Source organism: Gymnoscopelus microlampas (genome assembly GCF_963454915.1).
Source record: "Gymnoscopelus microlampas genome assembly, chromosome: 17".
NCBI classification, from domain to species: domain Eukaryota; kingdom Metazoa; phylum Chordata; class Actinopteri; order Myctophiformes; family Myctophidae; genus Gymnoscopelus; species Gymnoscopelus microlampas.
In genome coordinates this window covers 10,921,264-10,929,401 of record NC_139954.1, presented here as the reverse complement: position 1 = coordinate 10,929,401, position 8,138 = coordinate 10,921,264, and the positions used below count along the sequence as shown (strand labels likewise).

General features: G+C 40.7%; 1 long non-coding RNA gene across 1 annotated transcript; it reads left to right on the top strand.

Moving 5' to 3' along the window:
- Positions 1–2,897: 2,897 nt before the first annotated feature.
- On the top strand, positions 2,898–7,451 carry LOC311064528. The gene is made up of 5 exons (XR_014602713.1): positions 2,898–2,981; positions 4,737–4,919; positions 5,020–5,153; positions 6,960–7,075; positions 7,325–7,451. It is a non-coding gene; the product is annotated as an uncharacterized lncRNA (long non-coding RNA).
- The last annotated feature ends 687 nt before the right edge of the window (positions 7,452–8,138 follow it).

The window sequence follows — 8,138 nt, the reverse complement described above, 5'->3', positions numbered from 1 at the left end:
GTGTCCTGCACTTGGGTCCAGCCCGTCCTGTCGTGTCCCCACCGTGACAGTATAATCGCACCTAAAGTCATTAGCCTCAAGGGCCACCAGCCGGGCATGCCGCGGGTTCAAAGCCTCATCAAGGAGAACAGAGTTAGTGAAGAGGGGGGGCGGGGCCGAAGGAGCGGCAGCACCCGTCACGTGACAATTTTGGGGGTCCTTGACATGAAAAAGTTTGAGAACCACTGATATATATAGCAACATACTTTTTTTAATCTTTATTTTTTTAACTGGTAGGATTTAGAAGACATCAGTAGAATCATTAAATTTGTTTAAACAATGAACATTGTCACACACGTGAGAGAGTTAAAGAGTAAATGAACAAATGACTGACCGCTTACCATTTACATTTCAAACTGGAAAGGAGCATACTGTATCTCCGTCAGGCTGGGCTCACAATGCTCACAAGCAGCTACAAGCTCACAATGCGTCACGATGCGACGCATTGTGAGCTTGTAGATCTGCTATTTTCAAAAGATTTTTATGCATTTTATACATTTGAAAACATTGTGAAATGGGACATTCTGCATAATGACTACTTTTGCTACTTTAAGTACATTTTGAATTCTGGACTTTCTGCTCTACATTGCAGTATTGATACTTTTACTTAAAGAAATGTGGCACTTTTTCCACCACTGAGAGGGAGAGTAGGCCTACCTACTGTATGCCCCCTCAACCTTAATCCTAACCTTTTCCTAACCCCTAGCCTAATCCTAACTCCAACCCCAACCTTTTTGTTTTTAATATTGTACGACCTATAGTTCAAGATGTTTAGGCAAAAACATAGTCTTCGCCATAGTCCTGTCGGCCAATAAAATGTTGTAGTCTTTGTAACAGGTCACGATTACAAATTTAAGTTGACCATTAATTGTCACTCAAAGAATTGCGATTAACAATTTAATTGTGTGTTCGGCATTAAACACTGGAACATATGAAAAACATTTTTATTTCTGTTTGGTTTTTATGCTTCATCATAAAAAATTGCACAGCGCAGATATGACGAAAAATACAAAGAAATGATTGACATATTTAACAAGTTTATGTAAAAACAGCAGAAATAGCTGATCTACAAGCTCAATGCGTCACGTTGAGCTTGTAGATCTGCTATTTCTGCTATTTGAAAATGTATGAACGTTTTTCAACATGGAAACGATTATGACGATTATGCAAAATGAATTGCGATTATCTCAAATAATTGCGATTAGAGGATTATGTAATAATTGTGACAGGCCTAGTAACAGGATGTGCTGAATGGTGTCAAATGCAGCACTAAGGTCTAACAAGACAAGTACAGAGAGAAGTCCTGTGTCTGGTGCAATCAGGAGGGCGTTTGTAGCTTTGACAAGTGCTGTCTCTGTGCTATTGATAGCTGTGGATTTCCCAAGATCATTTCCCAGGAAATGCACACAGAAAATGCAAATCACAGCGCGCGACGGGACTGGTGCAGAAATAAGTTACTTCTCTTTTCTCTCAAAGCGTTAGTTTTCATCTTCCTCTTTTGTGACTTATTTTTCCAAGGAGTTTGTACAACGATGGTATAGTGTAGAAGATCAAGTAGAATGTACGCCAAGCCAGACCTGACAAAGAAGGTCAGATATGGCCGAAGACAGAGGGAGGTACAGATGGAGGAGAGAGGAGAGAGAGAAGAGAGGATAGTTGACATCTATGTTACCGCAGACGACCTTGACCTTGACCTTGCACAGCAGGATGCTGTACAGAGGAGCAAAGCAGGAGAGCAGCATGGAGGTAAAAATCAATACTATAATGATTAACTAACACATCTACTCGTATATGGATGTAATTCAAGGCAGTGGTGTAGTCAGGAGAAGTGGGTATTCTCTTATTTTGTCAAGGGTGGCCCATAACATAAATTCCCAGCTCCCTGTGTTGAAAGTTTGAAACTTCTCATAAACGGCATGACATGAACTCTGAATGATGCCAAAAATGACCATGTTTTTAAGCAAACTTAATGTGATAGTTTACTCCAAAATTACGAATTGTAAATTGGTTTCTTATAAGTAGGCTATTGTATGGGCCACTTCTATCCAATGTTTGCTTCATAAATCCCACACTGAATGTACAGCGCAATGTGTCTTGTCTGTCTGTCTGTCTGTTTGTTTTACAGAGGGAAATAATCCTTCTGAATGACCAACCAAGCAGAGAGTTCAGCCACTGTTCATGAGAACATAATTAATTTATTGGCTGTTTTTAATGGGAAAAAAGTATGGAACATTTGCATTTATTCATATGTGACTGGATTAGCTTTGTGTAATGTACAGAACAATCCAAAGTAGTCCAAACATATTGACAACTTTTCATCTTTAGGCTTAGCAAATTAAAACCCAAACTATATGTAACTTATAACTGTGACAGTTATTTTCGGCGAGAAGCACGAGGCTGCCGTGTGTGTGTGTGTGTGTGTGTGTGTGTGTGTGTGTGTGTGTGTGTGTGTGTGTGTGTGTGTGTGTGTGTGTGTGTGTGTGTGTGTGTGTGTGTGTGTGTGTGTGTGTGTGTGTGTGTGTGTGTGTGTGTGTGTGTGTGTGAGAGAGTGAGTGATCATGTCTCAAATTAATCAAACCCTCTTATGTTCCTTTGTTTAAACAGACAATTACATATCATACATATTGATATATCAAAGGAAGAACTGACAAGTTCATTTTCAAGCCACTACATTCATGGTGTGCTATTATTTTGTTAATTAAGAACATACATTACTTGATAGCTATCATAAAGCACCATAACTTCTTAAAAGGTGTCACTTGTTTTAAATTGATTATTTTGCCGAAAAAAGTCTTTAAACCCTCTCAAGTATCTTCATAGGTTTGTCTTGTGTTTTTCAGGCTCTGATGAGTCAAAGGAAAATCATTCCAGAGCTGCTGCAGTGTGTCTGGGGCTACTGTGTGTTCTCCTATTGGCTGTCATCGTTGCCCTGGTCATAAAGTGTGAGTGTCGTTCTATAAATAGTATATTTTCATGCTATGTTTGAGTCAGAAATAGTGCTGATGGCTGTTGCTTTAAATACTCTGGGCCCCATTTTCGGGCAGGCGGAATGGCGTGAGGCAGGCGTGCAGTGGACAGTTTGTGAGGGTGAAGTGCCGTCAGCCTGCTTGGACCAGGTCTACCGGCGCATACCGAGGCCTCCTCGTCCATTGCTATTTTCGGCACACTCTAGTTTGAGGAGGCACACCCTCCAGATTCACACAAACCACCTGTAAAGTTTATATAATACAAGCTGACAATGTGGTGAAGAGCAGGCCTAGCTTAATGCAAGGACTTTAGGGGCTGCAGCCCTGGGCGACGCCGGCCAAAAATGAATGAAAATGACTGGACTATTGCAAGTAACAGTGCCGAACTAGCGTCCTTGGGGCTGCTGAAGTAGCGGTAAAATGGTGCCGAAATTCATCCCTCACCCCACTGGTGAACCGCAGTGTTTCACGGCAATCCGTGTGTAAGCCATTGATATAGGCTTACACACACTGGCAGGTTCTGTTTGGCTCAACGCCGAACATCATTGAAGTGATTCTGAAGGTGTTCATTCACTGTTTAAAACAGGGAGCAAAAAGACTTTTCATAGTGTGATGACCCCTCCAATTTGGTTTGTATTTCGTTCTGTTGTGATTATGTTTCTGTGTGGGAGAAGGCGCAAGCCAGCCTGCCAGAGGTATGTCCAGCAGGGTTATTATAGTTAACTAAAACTATAACGAAATAACCAAAACTAGAATTGGAACTGAAATAGCTTTACATTAAAAAATAATAACCTGGTGTCCAGTGGACGAGATACACCTGCCTCCAATCATCCCCTGGAGCCTATTTAAGCAGGGGGTGCATTTCTCCTTTCCGACATGTCGCCTTTCCGACGTTGACGAACCCTATACCTAACCCTAACCCTAACCCTAACCGCACGCGGAAGCCACTAGTCGGAGTGGTGAGATGTCGGAATGGAGAGTGAACACCTTAAGGAGGCTGGTCAGACCCATTCTTACTCGCTCTCTCTTACCAGGCAACAGCAGTGTTGTTTGGTTCTGTTTATTTGCGCACTTGGACATTACATTACACTTCCACACATCCATGCACTCATTACACTACTGATGTTGCTTTATTTTGTTTTGCTTTGTTTATCCTTTGTGTGTGGTCTGGTCCCCCATTTTTGTCATGAATCGGAGCCAGTTCATGACAATTGTTCAGTGTATTGAAGGCACTCAGAGTATACCAGCCCTATTATCTAGACAACAATCCTCATGGACAGGTATGCATAGACAATAATGTCTACTCATGGTCCACTACATGTTCATGCAGACCTTCAAGTAGACTTCCTATGAAGTCCAAACAGCAGTCATTTTGTGGATGTCTGTCCATCTAGTTTATTTGACTATGATGAATTTGGGCTTATGGGCTTTAAAGTGAGAAATGTTCTCATGACACCGGTGCTAAACATAATTAAAAAGCAACCAATTGATTGGTCAATATTAAATCCATGTACCTGGCTGCACCACACCCAGTGATAATGTATTCAGCCCAATCCAACCCACCTCATCATTTCACCATGGATACTCCAAACTTTTCCTGTCTGGAAATAACCAATGTCTGTCACCCAGCCTCATGCACTCACCACGTCGCACCCGCCATGCCGTTGAATGGCTTTGTGTCGGATCACCTGTTTTGTCTAAAGCTCATCAGTTTGTTGATTCTCCTTGCAGATTTTGAATTGAATAAAGAGAAAGACAACCTACACCAGATAAAGTCCAGTTTTGACCAGTTGCAGACCAGATTTAACAACCTGACTGAACAGAAAGGCCACTTACAGACCAGTTTTGAACAGTTACTGTCCAGATATAACAACCTGACTGAAGAGCGAGATGACAGGAAGAGGAGGATCTGTGGTCAGTGAGACAGCACGGTTTTTCTTCATTAATCTGAGTAAATGAAAAAAAAAAGAAAGAGGATAAAAACTGTGGCTAACATTGTTTTTGTTGTTGACAGAGTCACATGGATTTACATTTGATGGTGGTCTGTGTTATTCCATTTCTACGGCATTAAAAAACTGGGAGCAGAGCAGACAATATTGTACAGACAAACAATCAGACCTGATTGTTATAAACAGCAAAGAAAAGCAGGTATTGTGTGTGTGTGTGTGTGTGTGTGTGTGTGTGTGTGTGTGTGTGTGTGTGTGTGTGTGTGTGTGTGTGTGTGTGTGTGTGTGTGTGTGTGTGTGTGTGTGTGTGCGTGCGTGCGTGCGTGCGTGCGTGCGTGCGTGCGTGTGTGCGTACAGTACATCAGTGCATGCTGTAACCTATTCCACTTAGAGCACTTCGCCCGTTTTCAAGAATCTTCATGATATTGGTCCTCACTAATGGTGGACAGTTCTGCAATCTGCCTACCATATACCAATGACATCATCAATGGGGATTCCAAGATAATAGAAACTAGAGCCTTTCTCTTCCTGGAAAGTTAGCATGCTGAAATAGATTCCCATTGTACTTGCTTTGAAAGTGAGAAATCTAGTTTGAAATAACCAAACCTGCCTACCGGTGATGTCACTGGTAAGCAGGTATCTGATCTGTCCACAGACCCCCTCTGAGACACAGACAGAGTAGACTGAAATGGTACCATCCTATAATAATTCATGTCAAGTGATATATAGATGTCACAAATGTATATATATTTGGCTGTGGACCGCCATCTGAAAATGTTTTGTGCCAGGGACTTCCTGAAGAGAATATTTGTGTTTTTAAAAAAAATCATAATTAGCTTAATTTCTGTTCTGTATAATGCCATCATGTAACATTACTCCTTGCTCGTTGGGGGGGGGATAAAGGAACAATGGGAGACAGACTTCGGGGAGGAATTGTGCGACAGCCAATAGGGCAGCGGTACTTGACCTCATTCATTCCTCCTCTACTTGTGCCAGACGTGGCCTGATACAACTTCAAGTTGTTCTGAGGGTCCACTTAACTAATGCTAAATTAGCTCGAATCTATCCTACTATAGTCCCTTCTTTTCCACGCTGTAAAGCACAACCAGCAGACCATATACATATGTTCTGGTCCTGCCCTAATCTCACCAATTTTGGTCGGATATATTTAATGCTTTCTCAAAGATGTTTAAAAAAGTCATCACTCCCAACCCCATTTGTGCACTATTTGGCTTTACACCAGAGACTTGTTCTATACGAGGCAAAGCACATGTAATCATAGCCTTTACATCTCTGCTCGCGAGGAGACTTATCCTCCTTTCATGGAAGCGACACTCTCCACCTAGCTTTACCAGATGGATTAAAGAGACTATGCATTTCTTGAAACTAGAGGAAATCTAATTAAAGGGTCTGTTTAAAAAATCAGCCTGACTATTACGCGAACTTACAGGTGCCACTTAACGAGGAGACCTAAGTGGATGGAGCACTGGGCGAGACAGCAGGGTTCCCCTTTCCCTCCTTTCCTTCCCTTCCCTTCCCTCTCTTCTTCCCTTTCTTTTGCTTTCTTCCTTTTCCTTTACTATTTTACTCAGACCTTCTCTCTTTCCTTCTTTTTCTCTTTTTTTGAATTTCTTTCTTTTAATACAAGATCATTGTTTCAACAACAAATACATGTATTTTTATTTTAAATATACAGATTGGTATGGAAAAAGCAAAAGAAATCTGAATTATTAAAAAACATTTCAAATATTTGCAATGTTTTTCAATCATTGAAAAAAATACCAGATGTACAAGCTTGCAGCGTGGCACGAAGTGACGCGTTGTGAGCTAGTATATCTGCTATTTTTAAATAGCTAAAGTATAAAATATGGTTAAAATGGTTGAAATGATGACGCTATATTAACTAATTTTGCTGGGGACCCCCTGGTACCCCCCAAGGACCACTGGGGGTCCCTGGACCCCACTTTGAGAATCAATGCTTTAAGTAACCGATATCCATTCTGTCCAGGATGTTGTTGGCAAAGCTGTTGGCCATTTAAACCTGTATTTGTGGCTGGGTTTGACTTACAAAAAGGAAGACGAAACCTGGAAGTGGGTAGATGGAACGCCACTGACCACACCAACGTAAGACTTTCCCTTCATTCTTCTCTTGTTCATTTTAAGTACATTTCAAATAATTCCTATTTGCTATGTTTTATAGATGGTATTAGATGAAAATACAAACCTACACTATTATGTATGTTAATTTCACAATCCAGTTTGTCTAATGTCTAATACATAAAATATAATTTGAATTCATGATTAAGAACTAAAGATTTAGAGAGGAAAAATATCCTTGTAAAGGTTGAATTAAATGTTCCTATACTTCTCCAGGTACTGGCACCCTGGTGAACCTAACAACCCTGAAGAAAACTGTGTTGAGTTTTATGGTAGTGGATGGAACGACATGTCTTGTGCTACTACTATCCGTTGCATCTGTGAAAGAGTTATCTACTGAAATGACCATTTTCACAATGTACTTTATTTACTGTTTGAATGTGGTAGTTTATGTGTTTGCTTTGGTTTGTGGTTTGTCTTGCAATTCTACTATGCACTGTTGTTAATACAGTACATTACAATTAAAATTCATATTATTTTGTTAAAGGGGGGCATGTGAATAACATGAATCATGAATCTGTTCCATTTTAATAACATGTTCAATAAATTGTGTTGCATTTTCTGTTTGTGATGGAACTGGGTGTGGTCAAATCAGTTGGTTAAAACAATGAACATTGTCACACACGTGAGAGAGTTAAAGAGTAAATGAACAAATGACTGACCGCTTACCATTTACATTTCAAACTGGAAAGGAGTGCATACTGTATCTCCGTCAGGCTGGATTGCCTATAGTCAGTAGTCTCGCGTAGCCAGACAACTATTCCACAATCTCCGAATGCTATATAGAGTCTTGAGCTACACCTCCCGAAATCCGAGTCAGGAAACTGTCAACTGTTCGTCATTTCCGTTCACGGAAATATATTTTAAAATAGCTTTTTCAATTTCAATTTCTGATAACCAGCAAGCTATATATACATGATTTTTTATTTATATTTGGACAACATAGGGCATACAGTGCAACCTTTAGCATTTGTGGCACCCCCTATGGCCAGAAGTGACTGTGCTTTTGGTGGTGCGGAGGACCCTAAAC